This window comes from Suncus etruscus, chromosome 14, assembly GCF_024139225.1.
Source record: "Suncus etruscus isolate mSunEtr1 chromosome 14, mSunEtr1.pri.cur, whole genome shotgun sequence".
NCBI lineage: Eukaryota > Metazoa > Chordata > Mammalia > Eulipotyphla > Soricidae > Suncus > Suncus etruscus.
Genome location: NC_064861.1, coordinates 27772932 through 27789994, shown reverse-complemented (window position 1 = coordinate 27789994; position 17063 = coordinate 27772932). Strand labels below are relative to the sequence as shown.

The 17063-nt window shown below is 40.6% G+C and overlaps 1 protein-coding gene and 1 non-coding gene across 2 annotated transcripts in view; one reads left to right on the top strand and one right to left on the bottom strand.

Annotated features, from left to right (window-relative positions):
• The window catches only part of KLHL3 (kelch like family member 3), a 158389-nt gene that overhangs the window by 105751 nt on the left and 35575 nt on the right, over positions 1–17063 (bottom strand). The gene's annotated exons all lie outside the window — the stretch shown is intronic.
• Positions 2258–2375, top strand: LOC126029329 (5S ribosomal RNA). Its single transcript, XR_007502944.1, has one exon. It is a non-coding gene; the product is annotated as a 5S ribosomal RNA (ribosomal RNA).

Below are 17063 nucleotides of genomic sequence, written 5' to 3'. Positions count from 1 at the left end.
TGTCCTGGTTATTTCCTTGGATTTTGGCAGCAGTCCCGCCTTTAAATTAAGCACTAGTGGTAGACAAGAAGAATGAGCCATGGCCATGTACATGTATATGAGAAGTAATGATTGTTCCATATGAGTGTTGAGATGAACAGACTATCTGCCACTACTGACAGATGGAAGGTAATTAGTGTCTTTGACATCTCTGGTGTAACATTAAGCCAGCACCAATTATTAAAACGGTGGTACAGCGGCTAGTGCAACAGCACAGGGGTGCATGCTTTTACATCAGGGTCCTCAAACTATGGCCCATGGGCCACATGTGCCTTCTAGGACATTTATTCGGCCTCTGGGTGTTTTTGTCACCACTGCCTGTCCTGCTTAACAGCCAACTCATCCCAAGCCTGAAGTGTGCATGTGTGGGATGTGCGCCATACTATCCAATTCCCCTCCTTCTCTCTGTCTCAAGGAAGGGTCCTCAGCTACAGCCCGACAAAAGTAGGCCTATTGTTCCCATTGAAATACTGGTAAGTCCCTCAGGAAGCTCACCACAAAGAGTGATGAGTTTAGTTAGAGAAATAACTACATTTTGGCTCTTCCTCTTCTTCTGCTCCTCCTTCCTCCTCCTCTTTCCTTCTCCTCCTCTTCTCCCTTCTCCTCTTCCTCTTCTTCTGCTTTCTTATTCTCCCTTCTCCTCCTCCTTCCTCCTCCTCTCTTCCTCTTCTTCTGCTTCTCCTTCCTCCTCCTCCTCTTCTCCCTTCTCCTCCTCTTCCTCTTCTTCTGTTTTCTTATTCTCCCTTCTCCTCCTTCCTCCTCCTCTCTTCCTCTTCTGCTCCTCCTTCCTCCTCCTTTTCCTTCTCCTCCTCTTCCTCTTCTTCTGTTTTCTTATTCTCCCTTCTCCTCCTTCCTCCTCCTCTCTTCCTCTTCTGCTCCTCCTTCCTCCTCCTCTTCCTTCTCCTCCTCTTCCTCTTCTGCTTTCTTATTCTCCCTTCTCCTCCTTCCTCCTCTCTTCCTCCTCTTCTGCTCGTCTTTCCTTCTCCTCTTCTTCTTCTCCCTTCTCCTCCTCTTCCTTCTCTTCTGCTTTCTTATTCTCCCTTCTCCTCCTCCTTCCTCCTCCTCTCTTCCTCTTCTGCTCCTCCTTCCTCCTCCTCTTCCTTCTCCTCTTCCTCTTCTGCTTTCTTATTCTCCCTTCTTCTCCTTCCTCCTCTCTTCCTCCTCTTTCCTTCTCCTCTTCTTCTCCCTTCTCCTCCTCTTCCTCTTCTGCTTTCTTATTCTCCCTTCTCCTCCTCCTTCCTCCTCCTCTCTTCCTCTTCTGCTCCTCCTTCCTCCTCCTCTTCCTTCTCCTCCTCTTCCTCTTCTGCTTTCTTATTCTCCCTTCTCCTCCTTCCTCCTCTCTTCCTCTTCTGCTCCTCCTTCCTTCTTCTCTTTCCTTCTCCTCCTCTTCTTCTTTTCCCTTCTCCTCCTCTTCCTCTTCTTCTGCTTTCTTCTTCTCCCTTCTTCTCCTTCCTCCTCCTCTTCCTCTTCTTCCTCTTCTCCTCCTTTTCTCCTCCTCCTCTTCTTCCTCTTCTTCTCCCTTCTTTTCCCTTTTTCATCTCCCTTCTCCTCCTTCCTCCTCCCCCCACTTCTTCTTCCTCCTCTAAGGTCCCTCAGCAGCATCCTCTACCGGGAAGCCCAAAACTTCCCTCCAGGCCCTCCGGGAGCCTCTGGACCGCCCTTGGGCGCGGTCGCCTAGGCGACGGCACCACTTCCGGGAGGGCGGGGCGCCCGAGAAAAAAAAAGAAAAGAAAAAAAAAAAGAGAAATAACTACATTTTGAACTGTCCTAATATTGAGAATGTATGAGGGAAATGTAGAGCCTGTTTAGAGTACAGGCGGGGGTTGGTTGGGGAGGAGGGAGATTTGGGACTTGGGTGATGGGAATGTTGCACTGGTGATGGGTGGTGTTCCTTTTATGACTGAAACCCAAACACAATCATGTATGTAATCAAGGTGTTTAAATAAAAAAAAATAATAAAAAAAAGAATTAAAATGGTCAATTTTGACAATAAAAAAAAAAAAGAAATACTGGTAAGTGGGGCCGAAGAGTTAACATGGTGGTGAGTCGTTTGCCTTGCATGCAGAAAGATAGTGGTTCAAATCCCGGCATCCCATATGGTCCCCCATGCCTGCCAGGAGCGATTTCTGAGTGTAGAGCCAGGAGTAACTCCTGAGAGCTGCCGGGTGTGACCCAAAAACCAAAAATAATAAAAAATAAAAAAATGTAAAAATTTTGGGTCTATGGCCATACCACCCTGAATGCTCCAATCTCGTCTGATCTCGGAAGTTAAGCAGGGTCGGGCCTGGTTAGTACTTGGATGGGAGACCGCCTGGGAATACCTGGTGCTGTAGGCTTGAAAAAAAAATTTTTTTTTGGTTGATTTAACTTTAATTGTTCTTCGTTTCAAATATTGTATTTGTTCCCATTTTGGTTTTTTTTTTTTTGAGGGGGGGTCACACTCGGCAGCACTCAGGGGTTACTTCTGGCTCTATACTCAGAAATCGCTCCTGGCAGGCTCAGGGGACCATATGGGATGCCGGGATTTGAACCACCATCCTTCTGCATGGAAGGCAAATGCCCTACCTCCCTACTATCTCTCCGATCCTGTCATTTTGATTTTTTACTCAAAATAAGATATGTGCAGTGTGCATAGGAATTTGTTGATAGTTTTTTTATGGTCTGAGGGATAGTGAACTGGCCCATTTTAAAAGTTTGAGGACCCCTCTTTACATTCTCTTGATACTGGGTGGATTGCAGCACTGCATGCCCCTGCATCAGCAACACCAGTTGTAGCCCTGAAGTTTTAAGCACTACTTGGCAGGAATAGGCTCCAAGAATAACTCAGGTAGCCCTGATAGTTTCCTGCATCACAGGGCCCAAGCAGCTCTACATCTCTGGGTCCTAGCCCAGTTAGCCACGTTATTATGGGAGTGATTATCAAGCCTTCTAGGCATTACCTCGGAGACCCCCAAAATATAGTCATTAATTAAATTAATAAACTTAAATATTAATTATGTTCACTTCTCAGAGAAATAGAACCAAAGTCTAAGAAGGCCATAGCTGTTAATACCCATTGGAGATCATCTGGCCTCTGAGCACAGGCGGAATCAAAGTCACAGAAGCCAGAATCTTTACCAAGTAGCCTGGTGTGTTAAAATGGGAAAAGACATAAATAAGGGCTAGTAATATTCTTCAGATTTGTGAAAATTAAAGGATATTAGATAGTTTTGGATATAACATATGCATATGCACATATGTGTATGTATGCAAATATTTATTTCTTAATGATGAATGTGGCTTCAGGAAAGAGAATTTATTAGGTCATGGTCTTGCAGACAAGAGATTTTAAAGTGAAAATTCAAATCCAAATTTCCTGTATGCAAAACCACACTCCTATATCAACTGCTAGAAGTTTCAGAATTTGATCCATGAGTTAGTATGCTGATTATGAAACCAGTACACAGACTGTTTATTTAAAAAATAAAAAGGGAAAAGACAGAGGACAAGGTACAGTAGAGAAAGGAATCAGAAAAGGTTCAGCAAGAAGAATGAGATACCAGTAAGTGGGGTTCTAGGAAGTGAAACCTCTGGGCATCAAGATGCCAAACCTGGGAATGGGATCTCACCCTGCAGTGGACAATAGACCTGGCTCACAAACTTAATCAGAACATAGCAGTCTCTGGACTTTCTAGCATATTCACCTTTTTCCTTAGCTATCTGGGGATACAAATGATATTGCGATTGGTACCTGAGGACAGGTGAGCACTTACTATCTAAACAAAATTTATAATAAAAATGTATTGCCAGGGGCCAGAAAGATAGTATATTTGATAGGGCATTTATCTTGTACACAGCCAACCTGGGTTTGATCCCTGGCATCTCCCCAAGCCCACAAGAAATAATTCCTGAGTACAAAGCCAGGACTAATTCTGAGCAGCACCAAGTGTGCCCCCAAAACAAAATAACAAGATCAAAAGAGGACTGCCAATATGAAAAGACTCATCTTGTCCTATTTTTCCCCCACCCCCATCTTGTCCTATTTTTATTCTCAGTAAAGATTATAGGGAGAAGGGGTTGGGCATAGAGCTTAACAGTAGAGCATTTATACTTGCCTGGCAAGTATATGAGGTGCTGGGTTCAACCACTAGTACCACACATAAAATTTTAAAGAGAAAGTAAATTTATAGCTATTATTTGATAGTAGAAGTGATTTTTTGGCAACCAGTATTTTAATAATAAAAGTATTGACAGAGATAGGTCAGAAATGCTAAGCAAATGTCAGTGCTAGAGGATGAATAAATACATGTCATTTCAGAGTGAGAGATTGTATAAAGACTCAGAGGTTAATAACTCACAAATGGGAAAGAGACAAAGAGGAATGAAGATGAAAGAATCAGTTAGGAAAAACCTAAGAGAGTTCTGATGATCAGGAAGTATAACTTGCTGCCTGGCAAAATGACCAAGAAAACACTACCAAGAAAACTTACTTGTAGTTTTCCCTGGGCGAAAATGTAGGTCTGTACATGGAAAAAAATGCCAAGGATCCACTGCACAAAAAAGAGCAAAGACAGCTCCCAACATGGCCTGGTTCACACAAAGAAAATTTTGGGCCAGGAATAGCTTAGCAATAAAGTACTTGCAATACTTGCAGTACTTAGAAATAAAGTACTTGCCTTGCACATGTGAAGCCCTAAGTTTGATCCCAGGCATTGCATGAGGAAGAAGAACAACAAAGAAGAAGGAAGAAGGAAGGAGGAAGAGAGGAGGAGGAGGAGATGGAAAATGATCAATTCACTTTATCAAATACCACTGATAAGATTAGTCAGGACAACATGGCAAGAAAATTATATCTAGAGAATATACCTTGAAAGAAATTACTATTTATAAATGGCATGAAGTTGTATAAAGAAAATCCTAAGAAACTCACTAAAAAATATTAGAATAAATAAGTTCAAGAAATTCTGGGGCCGGGCGGTGGCGCTGGAGGTAAGGTGCCTGCCTTACCTGCGCTAGCCTAGGAGACGGACCGCGGTTCGATCCCCCAGCGTCCCATATGGTCCCCCAAGCCAGGAGCGACTTCTGAGCGCATAGCCAGGAGTAACCCCTGAGCGTCACCGGGTGTGGCCCAAAAAACCAAAAAAAAAAAAAAAAAAGAAATTCACTAGAGGGACTGAATCGATAGACTAGTAGGCTGTTTGCCTTGGCATGAAGTCAACCCAGGATGAGAACAGGGAGGGAACAGGGAGGCTCCAGTCCTGATCCCTTCTACCAAGCTCAAACAGGGCCTCCTCTCCAGCCTCCCCTCCGTCTCTTTGTGAATGCCAGTGCCATCATTTTTCATCTGCCCATTGAGGCCAGCCAGGTTTGTGTCGAGGAGCGAATAAGAAATCTCACACCTTAATCCCTTTCACCAAATGCAAACGGGGCTGTCTTTTGGGGTCTTTTCCAGCATCCCAGTGCCATTGCTGAATCTTTGTTCCCTGGGGACAGTGAGGTCTGTGTTTGGGTGGGAACAGGGAGGCTTCAGTCCTAATCCCCTCTACCAAGCTCAAATGGGGCCTCCTCTCCAGCCTTCCCTCAGTCTCCTTCTGGGTTCCAGTACCATTACTGAAATTCCCTTCCTTCCCATCAGTCCTCCTTTTCCCAAACTGTGCAATTGCTAGTGTGTATGCACAAAGTCATTTCAATATATATCATAAACTTTCTGGCAGATTGGATCTAGCACTTCTTTCAATAACCTGGTACTCCAGCACTCCAAACCACTAAATAAAAAGATCAATGGGGAAGCTAAAGAAGACATCTACTGTGGGGGGATATGGAGAGAAATCCTGGCAAATCTCCAAGTCCACCCAATGCATGAATTTAACCTCTAACTACAGAAACCTGACAGCAACAACCGTGATTATGAAGAGCTTTTACTGGAACCACAGAAAAAGATTTTTGGGGTTAGACAACATGGTATGCCTGAAGCCTGAGGTTGGTCTTATGCAAGGATACTTCATGGGTAAGGCAAGGTAAGGTCTCCCTATTTTTCAGGTCAAATTTTTTTTGCCTTTCTATTTTCCCCAAATTTTGCTGTGCCTTTGCAAACAACAACTGCCATACACACACCTTTAAAAAAATAATTTCTTTATTTAAACACCATGTTTATTTAAACACTACAAACATAATTGTAGTTGGGTTTCAGTCACAACAAGAACACCCCCTTTCACTGTGCAACCGTTCCATCTCCAAAACCCCCATCTCTTTCCTCCCCAACCCCCACCTGTATTCGAGACAGGTTTTCTACATCCCTCACTCACTGACATTGTTATGATAGTTCTCAGTTTAGTTATTTCTCTAACTGCACTCACCACTCTGTGGTGAGCTTCATAACTTAAGCCAGTCCTTCTGGCTCTTATCTTTGGAAATTATTTTAATGTCTTTAATTTTTCTTAAAACCCAAAGATGTGTGAGACTATTCTGTGTCTCTCTCTCCCTCTGACTAATTTCACTCAGCATAAAAGATTCCATGTACATCCATGTATAGGAAAATTTCATGACTTCATCTTTCCTGACAGCTGCATAATATTCCATTGTGTATATGTACCACAGTTTCTTTAGCCGTTCATCTGTTGAAGGGCATCTTGGTTGTTTCCAGAGTCCAGCTATTATAAATATTGCTGTGATGAATATAGGTGTGAGGAAGAGATTTTTGTACATACACCTTTTTCATTGTATTTTTATCTTTTATCTTTAAAAAAAGAGAGCTTACGAAACCTTCTGCTATTTTATTAATGATACAATTATTAGAGATACAATAAAAAAAAGTTATGCCGGTGAGGTAGCGCTAAAAGTCTGCCTTGCAAGCGCTAGCCAAGGAAGGACCACGGTTCGATCCCCCAGTGTCTCATATGGTGCCCCCAAGCCAGGGGCGATTTCTGAGCACTTAGCCAGGAGCAACCCCTGAGCATCAAATGGGTGTGGCCCGAAAAAACAAAAAAAAAAAAACAAAAAAAAAACAAAAAAAAGAGATACAATAATTTTTACAAATACACTTGCCACTGAGCTTTCTCTTCTTTCTTTCTGCTTCTCTTCCATTTTATTTTTTAGTTTTTCTTTCTACTTTTCTCATAACTTTGCTTTCCCTTATCCTGAAATAAATGTATTACGATCAGTCATGTCAACTATTGGTGCATTTTCTTTAAATAAAAAAAGAAAGAAATGTACTTGTGATGGACAATCCAAAAACTATCATAAAGAACATATTCACTTTTAATAACATTATTTATAATTCCATCATAAAACAAAAAATTTGAAAGCTAGAGAAAAAGTACAGGAGGTAGGTAAGGCACTTGACTTGCATGCATTGAACCCAAGTACAATCGTCAGCACTACAGCATCCTGAGCACCACTAGGAATCTCACTCCTTAACATAGACTCAAAAGTATCCCCTGAGAACTTTCAGATGTGGTCCAAAAGCCAAAATAAAACAAAATGCTTGGGAAAAATTGGACAAGAGCATCACAAAACATATATTCTAAAATAATAAACACTGGACCAGCAGGCAAGGCATTTCCCTTGCATGAAGCCAACCCAGATTCAATCCCTGGTACTCCATATGGATCCCAGAGCTTGCTAGAAGTGATAAATAAGCAGAACCAGGAGTAAATCCTGAGCACCACCTTGTATGGCCCAAAATTTTAAAAAAATTATAAACACAGTTGGAAGAAATGAAAGAAAACCTAAATAAATGAAAAAGTTTCAATTTTTATGAATTAGAATATTTAACATCATTAAATGACAATACCCTCTCAAATTTTTCTGCAGATTTTATACAACTTCCATCAAATTCCCCATTGGCTTATTTGCTAGAAATTGACAAGCTATGAGACTTTTATGAACATAAGGAAGTGTATTAAACATGTTTACTCTCAGAAACATAGGGAAAATTGACAAGCTAAATTTGTTCATATAGAGGGGTAGGAAGATGACCCAAAGGACTGGAGCCCTGGGTTTAATCCTTGGCACCACACAGTCCCCTGAACTCCACTATGAATAAATATCTCAAAAATTTTTTAAAAAATAATTAAAATAAAATTTGTATGAAGCAAGCTGCTTCCATATTCCATCGCCGGTCCTGAACTCCCTGCTGTCTCTCACTTCATCTCAGGTGCGTCTGCCAAGAGAGGAACTCTCTGGTCCCTCCTAACAAATGCAGTGAGTAAGGCCTCCAAAGTATTCCCCAAAGCTGCTTCTGCATTTCATCGCTGGTCCTTACCTCCCTGCTGTTTCTCACCTCATCTCAGTTGCATCTGCTGAGAAGGGACTCTCTGGTCCTTCATATCAACACCCCCCTTCCCAAACCTAAATTGAAGACATTTCCATTTATATAAGATATTTCCAGGCAGACTGGACCTAGCACTTCTTTCTCTAGTAAATGTACAACTCTGGGGGCAGAGCTAAAGCACAGAGGTAGTAGGGTATTTGCCTTGCATGCGGCCAGCTTGGGATGAACTCGGGTTTGATTCCTGGCATCCCTTGTGGGCCACTGAACCTGCAGGGAGTGCTTTCTGAGCAAAAAGCCAAGCGTAACCCCTGATTGCCACTGAGTGTGGCCCAAAAAAACAAAAAACGAAAAAAAGAAAAGGAAAAGAAAAGAAAAGAAAATATACAACTCAAAATTCAATTGAACAAACCAATGAATTAGTTCAGAAATATTTTTATCATACTTAGCTAAACTTGCTTGTTTAGGAAAATAACCTCTAAAGCAATATACCTCTAGCTAACTTTTATTAAAATCGATTTAATAGATCACTTTCTTAAACACCCTGAAACTCCAGTATTTCAAACCACTAAATGCAAAGAACTATGGGGAAACTAAGAAAGACAACTGCAATTGTGGATATGGAGAGAAACCCTGGTAAATTGCCATGTCCACCAAAATGCCTGAGCCTTATAGATGAGGACTTAAAATCAATGCTAAAGTTTAAGCAACAGAAATCAAGGAGCCACTAGCCTGCAAAATTAAGAAATCTATAAATGAACAATAGCAGAGAGCGTTCCTACTCACTGGAAAGAGCTGCTGTACAAAGGCAAAAGAGAAAAAGAGTGCCAAACAAAATAAATACTAACAGATCAACACCAAGACATACAGTAAAAAAAAAAGGGAAAAAATCAAAGAGAGATGGACTCTTTAAAGCAGTAAGGGAGAAGAAAAACCTCAAGTATAAAGGAGAGAATCTAAGAATCAAAGAGATCTCCCTTTGTCCTTTCATATGACTAAAACCCAACCACAATCATGTTTGTAACCACGGTGTTTAAATAAAAAATATTATTTAAAAAAAAAGAGAACTCCCATTTTAAATAATCCAGGCAAGGAAAGAGTGGAATGATATATTCAAACTACTGAATGAAAGAAACTTTCAGGCCCGGAGAGATAGCACAGCGGCGTTTGCCTTGCAAGCAGCCGATCCAGGACCAAAGGCAGTTGGTTTGAATCCCGGTGTCCCATATGGTCCCCCGTGCCTGCCAGGAGCTATTTCTGAGCAGACAGCCAGGAATAACCCCTGAGCACTGCCAAGTGCTTTCAACGTAGGGTCCATTATTCAGCAAACCTCTCAATTATATAGGAGGTAAGGATAAAATCATTCTCATACAAAAAAAGAACTCACAACAATTGCATGAATGAAACTGATTCAAAATGAACTATTCAAAGATCAATTTTATAAACCAAATACCCAAGTGTAACAAGCACTACTGCATCATTGGACACTAGCCCTGAATCAACTGGCTCAGATGGACAAGTATCACTGTAAAAGGCACCCAGACTCCTTGAGAACCTCTTGGGAGCTGACCTCTCAAAAAAAAAATTTATTTTAATCAACTCAGTAAGGAGAGCAGTGGAGTGTCTTCAGCACTTTGATGGTAATGGCGGTATCATAACTTGGTACACTGAAAACATTAATATCAACACTATTGGCACCATTAAAAAATTATTTTAAATAATGTTATCAACTCAAGGTGCCAGAATATGGCTCAATGGTACAGCACATTCTGTCTAAAGCCCTGGGTTTAATTTCTAGTATCAAATAAAATTAAATAACTCAAAATCAATAAAAGACTTAAGCACTAATACCAAGGAAACTTAAAAGAAAACAGCAGAGGCTGGAGCAGTGGCACAAGCAGTCTGCCTTGCTCACGCTAGCCTAGGATGAACCATAGTTTGATCCCCTAGTGTCCCATATGGTCCACCAAATCAGAGCTATTTCTGAGTGCATAACCAGGAGTAACCCCTGAGTGTCACCAAAAAAATAAATAAATAAAAATAAGTAAATAAAAGAAAAATAAATAAAAGAAAACAGCAATAAATATTCCTAGATTTAGATCAGACAATGGTTTATTAAGTACAATGTGCAAAGTAAAGCAATAAGCAAACCAGATACATTATATGAAAGTGCATATCCTTTGTTCTTTGAGAGAAAAAAAGGCAAAAGGCAATGCACAGGATAAAAAAAAAATTATAAAGTAAGATGCTGTGTCTAGAATATACAAGAAGTATAAGTCCTTAGTACTCAAAAGAAATATAGGACTATCAAGACGGTCTATACTGGATAATAGTCAGTCTGGGAGCAGCTGTTGTCTGGACAGAGCACATCAATAAAGTGCAAGAGGAGAAAAGCTGGGTGGTAACTATGCCAACAGCTCTTATCTTTCATAGAAGTAAAAAGAATAGGAAACTCATGAATTGTGATTCATAAATTGCAAAGAACATGTGTGCTCGATTAAAATAGCTTAAATTGAAGGAGGGAAATGTGAAAACAATGCAAGAAATAACCCCAGGTTCTTTGAATATCATGTAACATTTCATTATCTTAATTCATGGATGTCAGATTTTACCAAGGCAAAATATGCCTCTAACCAACTCCTTTAAACTTATCCCAATCAATGAAGTGCTTTTCATGCCCCCTTTCCATCCTCACCCATTCTCCTCTAGCTTTTAAAAACGTTTCATTTAAATACTTTTGAACTTGATATAGTCTTTAAATACCACTCCTCAGTGCAAGGGCAAGGTTGCAATTCGTTAACCTACTTCTTTTTTTTTTTGGGGGGGGGGGGTTGGCTCACACTTGGCAGCACTCAGGGGTTACTCCTGGCTCTATGCTCAGAAATCGCACCTGGCAAGCACGGGGGACCATATGGGATGCCGGGATTTGAACCACCAACCTTGTGCATGAAAGGCAAATGCCTTTCCATGCTATCTCTCCGGCATCGTTAACCTTCTTTACTGTGGCCCATGCACAGGGCTGGAGAGGTAGTATAACAGCTAGGGCACTTGCCTTGCATGCAAAAGACCTGGGTTCAATCTCCAGCACCATATATGGTGTCCAGAGCACTGCCAGGAGTGACCCCTGAGAACAGAGCCAGAAGTAAGCACTGAGTTCAGCCAGGTATGGCTAAAAACAAAAATAAACTGTGTCCAAACACAATACTTAGCATCACATCATTATCATCCTAACAGTACCACTTAGAACGCATTTACTATGTAATAGGAGCCCTAAGAAGATAAAAGAAATGGATAATACTGTTACTAGGCTGCATGCTGTTGAAATTCTAGAAATTAATTCTATAGAGACAATAGATTGTACACAACGTTTAAAAAAAAACAGCTATATCTGTACTGCCACTGTTAGAAGTAAACCATTTAATGAGTCAAAAAGTCAAGAACTATTATTAGCCTCATATTATGGTTAATAAAAGTGAGTTTAGAAAGACTTATCAAGGGTCACAGCCAGAGTGTGTGGGGGTCAAGATCTTAAAACCGGCTGCCTAGCTCCAGAGTCTCCATGAGAGCCACTCTGCCACAATACTACTAACAACCACTGTAGGTGTGGTTTATCTGAGGAACTGAGAACCCAGATATCCAAGAACAGGAAATCCTTGGAAAAATAAACAGGTGAAAAATACCATTCATCCACTTAAAATAATGTGGAAGATTTAGTAGATAGAAAAACTTGCTCAGTGTAACATGCAGAGAAAAATCAGTTTTTAAAAGAAGATAAGTCTTTAATAGTAGCACTGTTCTTTGAAACTGTGGTAACTTTTTAAAAATAATTACTTTATTTAAGCATCATAGTTTCTAAATTGTAATACTATTCATTTTGCATTTTTCAAATGCTCTAAAATAAAGCACATCCCTTTTGAGAAAAGAATTAAATAAAAATGCAAAAGAAAACATGAACTAGGGGCCGGAGAGATGACACAGAGGTAGGGCATTTGCCTTGCACACAGTGGGTCCAGGACAGACCTTGGTCTGATCCCAGTGCCCCATATGGTCCCACAAGCCAGGAGCAATTTCTAAGCACAGTGCCAAGAATAACCCTTAAGAATCACCAGGTGTGGCCCAAAAACCAAAATAAAAACAAAAAGAAAAGAAAACGTGAACTAAAATTTCTCCAGGGCCCGGAGAGATAGCACAGCGGTGTTTGCCTTGCAAGCAACTCATCCAGGACCAAAGGTGGTTGATTCGAATCCCGGTGTCCCATATGGTCCCCCGTGCCTGCCAGGAGCTATTTCTGAGCAGACAGCCAGGAGTAACCCCTGAGCACTGCCAGGTGCGGCCCAAAAACCAAAAAAAAAAAAAAAAAATTTCTCCAGCTAATACAAATACAAGAGTATGGTCTATCGTGGTTGGGGGGGAGGCTATGAAGACAAAAAAAATGAGATAATTAATTAATTTTGTATGTGGATTGGACTGGGCCCAGATAGCTGGTATAAAGCACTGTTTCTGAGTATATCTGAAAATTTCTCCAGAAAAGTTTAGCATGTGAATTAGTGTACTGTAAAAAGAAGGTTTTCTTCAATATGGGTGAGGGAGTCAATGGGCCAAGAACATGAATAGATCCAAAAGAGGTAGTAAAGGTGAATTCATTCTCTCTTCTTAAGCTGAAATATCATCTTCTCTTACAGTGATACACAATAATCCTTCTACTTCTCCAATCCTTCAATTTACAGGCAATCATCATCTCAAGTGTTTGCATCAAGGCATCATTAGCTTTCCTTGTTCTCCAGTTTGCAAGAAGCAGGTTGTGGGAATTCTAAGCTTCCATTTCCAATCGTTTCATCTGAAACAATTCCTAAAATAAAACTCCCATTTATATATATATGAAAATTTAAACATATATGTGTATATATAGACAATCTCTTCATGTATCTGAACAATTATGCACTATGCATGTAATCATTTCTATTTCTCTAGAAAACACTAATACAAAAATTATTCACTTTTCTTCAAAGGATTAGTTTTTCAAAACAAGACTTTCCAAAACAAGTTTCACAAAATATTCAGGATGTCATAACAATAAGCAAAGTGAGTTATATAGCAAAATACATGTGGAAAGCACTCAATTAAATATGTTTATAGCAGAATTTCTTGAGCTACTCATATATGCATTATGAATCTAAATAGCATTTTTAATGTTTGTTTTTGGGTAACACCCAGCAGTGCTCAGGGGTTACTCCTGGCTCAGTAATCACTCCTGACAGGTACGGAGGACCATATGGGATGCCAGGATTCGAACCACCATCCATCCTGAATTGACTGCTTGTAATGCATATGCCCGACTATTCCAGCCCCTAAATAGCATTTTTATCAAGCATGTTTTGCTCATGTGGATACAAAGCTTCTTTTTCACACAGAATGTTTTGAGGAAACTCATGTTGCTCAGAACTGACTTAGGCAAATACTGATTTATATAGAGAGGAGAAAAAAAGAAGGAAAGGGGGGAAAAGGAGGAAGAAGAGGGGGAGGAAAAAGAGAAACTACTGAAATAGGTTGCATCCAAGTTGAACCTTTTGGTACAAGATACAAAGCCTGGTAATTTCCCAAAGAAGCAGTAGGGACATTACAGGCTATAAGTTCTAAGTTACTTACGAAAAGATGGACTGGGGACCGAAGAGATAGCACAGCGGTAAGACATTTGCCTTGCATGCAGGAGGACGGTGGTTAGAATCCCGGCATCCCATATGGTCCCCCGTGCCTGCCAATAGTGATTTCTGAGCAGAGAGCCAGGAGTAACCCCTGGGCGCCGCTGGGTGTGGCCCAACCCCACCCCTAAAATTATGTGCTGGGGCCAGAGTGGTGGTGCAGAGCGATGAGGCGTCTGCCTTGCCAGTGCTAGCATCGGATGGACCGCAGTTTGATCCCCCTTGCCGTCCCATATGCTCCCCCAAGCCAGGAGCGATTTCTGAGCACATAGCCAGGAGTAACCCCTGAACATCACCATAGCCAAGAGTAACCTCTGAGCATCACTGGGTGTGGCCCAAAAAACAATCAATCAATCAATCAATAAAAATATGTATGTGAGCTTGGATCAGAGAGATAGTACAGCAGGAAGAGTATTTGCCTTATACCCAGCCAACCTGGGTTCTATACCCAGCACCTTGTATGATCTCCCAAACTTGCATCCTTCATTTGGCCACATGTAAGGCAGATTTGGTATTAATTCTTCCTTATGTATTTAGTAGAATTCACCAAACTTTCTGGTGTTGATCTTCAATTTGATGAGAGAATTTAAACTACTGTTTCAATCTCCTTAACCATTACTGTTCTGTTTAGAGCATCTGTTTCTTCATGATTCAGTCTTAGTAGTTAATAAATTTCAAGGAATATATCCATTTCTTCTACTTGTAAGCATATAATTTTTCACAGTAGCCTCATATAATGCATTTTCATTTCATGTTATCAATTATAATGTCTTTTGTTTACAATTTTGAGTTATTTCTCCTCTTAGTTCTTTTTTTTTTTTTTTTTTTTTTGGTTTTTGGGTCACACCCGGCGGTGCTCAGGGGTCACTCCTGGCTGTCTGCTCAGAAATAGCTCCTGGCAGGCACGGGGGACCATATGGGACACCGGGATTCGAACCAACCACCTTTGGTCCTGCATCGGCTGCTTGCAAGGCAAATGCCGGTGTGCTATCTCTCCGGGCCCCTCTTAGTTCTTTTTATGCCTTTTTCAAAAATATCCTCATTTGCACTGATTTTTTTCTATTATCATTTTAGTCTATCCCATTTATCTTTAATATTTGTTATTTTTTCTTCTACTAATTTTGGTTTTGGTTTGGTATTCTTTTTCTGATTTCTTGAGATATGAAGTTATTCTGTTTATTTAGATTCCTGGAGTCTTAAATCTCCCCAGAACTCACAAATACATTGGTCTCCAGATTGCAAACTCTGGGACCCTGTTGAGAGGGAGTAGGCTGAGTTCCGGCCCTATTGAAGCTCTGGTAGCTGTGCCCACACTCCACAGCCACCACCATACAAACAGTGCAGTTTCACTTCTTCATGACAAAATCTTTGAAGAGACGCCAAACTGACAAAACTCCTAGGTATACTGGTCTTTGTGTTGAAAATTGGAGTCTTCTAGGAGTATGAACAAACAGCCTCCCCCTTACAAGCACCCCAGTACTGCTGGAAGTCCAGCTGCCAGACCGACATCCCACAGACTCCACCATGTAAATGGTCCAGCTTTACAGTTTCATGACTATTACTGGAAGAGAAGCCAAGCTAACAGAAATCACAGGTCTATTGGTCTTCAAGCATAAAACTCTGGAGCTTCCTCAAGAGGTGGCAAGCAGAGAATCGTCTCAGCTCAACATAATCTGAAGCTCCTGAAACATGCAGCCATTTTATACTTCAAATTCCACAAAACTGATAGCCCAGTAGGAGCATAGCAAATTACATAGGAAAGTAATATAGAAGCAAACTTAAATTCAATTAAGAAAAACAGTAACACAAGAGACTCTACTAGCAACCAACAGCTTAGACTTTAAGAACCCCATTGTGAGATATAACAATTTTCAAATTTTTCTTTTACTGAACTAATTTTTGATAATTCCACTTATAAATGTTTTAACAAATAATATAAAATATTTTATATTTGTTTTAACAAATAATATAAAATTTTATTTCTGCCAATGGAGAAATCTTGGGGGAGGAGGAAAACTGAAGTTAATGGTAGAGGAATAGTCACACTGGTGGTGAGATTAGTATTGGAACACTGAATGTCTGAAACATGGTATTATGAACAACTCTGTAAACCATGGTGTTTAAATTAAATTAAATTAAATTTAAAAAAAAAGAAAAAGAAAAAGAAACCTTGGGGCCAAAGCAGTGGCACAGGGCGTAAGGTGTCTGCCTTGTGCGCACTAGCCTAGGATGGATAGCGGTTCGATCCCCCAGCATCCCGTATGTTCCCCCCAACCCATGAGCAATTTCTGAGCACATAGCCAAGAGTAACCCATGAGCATCACCAGGTGTGGCCCCAAAACAAAATGAAACAAACAAACAAAAAAAGAAACCTGGAATCTTGAATCAGCAAATCACACTCAAGGGAATTAAATAAAGAACTGCTGGTTCTAGGGAACATAACACAAATTATTTAGTGACAAGAGAAACATGAACATCAACAATGCCCACTGCCTAAGTCAACTATAGGTAGAGATTCCAAGAAATCTAGTAGAGACCTATTAAAAATTGAAGAGAATAAAATTAATTTAACTTGATTTTGTTTTGTTTGTTTGTTTGTTTGGGGGCCACACCTGGAAGTGCTCCTTGCTCTGTGCTCAGGAATCAAGCCTGACAGGCTTGGGGAACTATATAGGATAATGAGGATAGATCCTGGGTCAGTGACATCCATACTCTATTGGCTGTACTATCACACCAGTCCCTTGATTTGGTTTGTTTTGGGGGGACTGGGAGTTGTTTTTTTTTGTTTTGTTTTTTGTTTTGGGTCACACCTGATGAATCTCAGGGGTTACTCTGAGCTCTACGCTCAGAAATCGCTACTGGCATGCATGGAAGACCATATGGGATGCTGAGGATTGAACCAGCGTCCGTCCTGTACCAGCTGCATGCAAGGCAAATGCCCTACTGCTGTGCTATCTCTCCGCCCCCTTAATTTGGCTTTTAATGACAAAGACTAGGCCTAGCTGAAAGTAGTACTAAGAAAACAAACAGGATGAAACAGAAAAATTCTTGAGTACTAGTTCAAACAGGTCATTAGA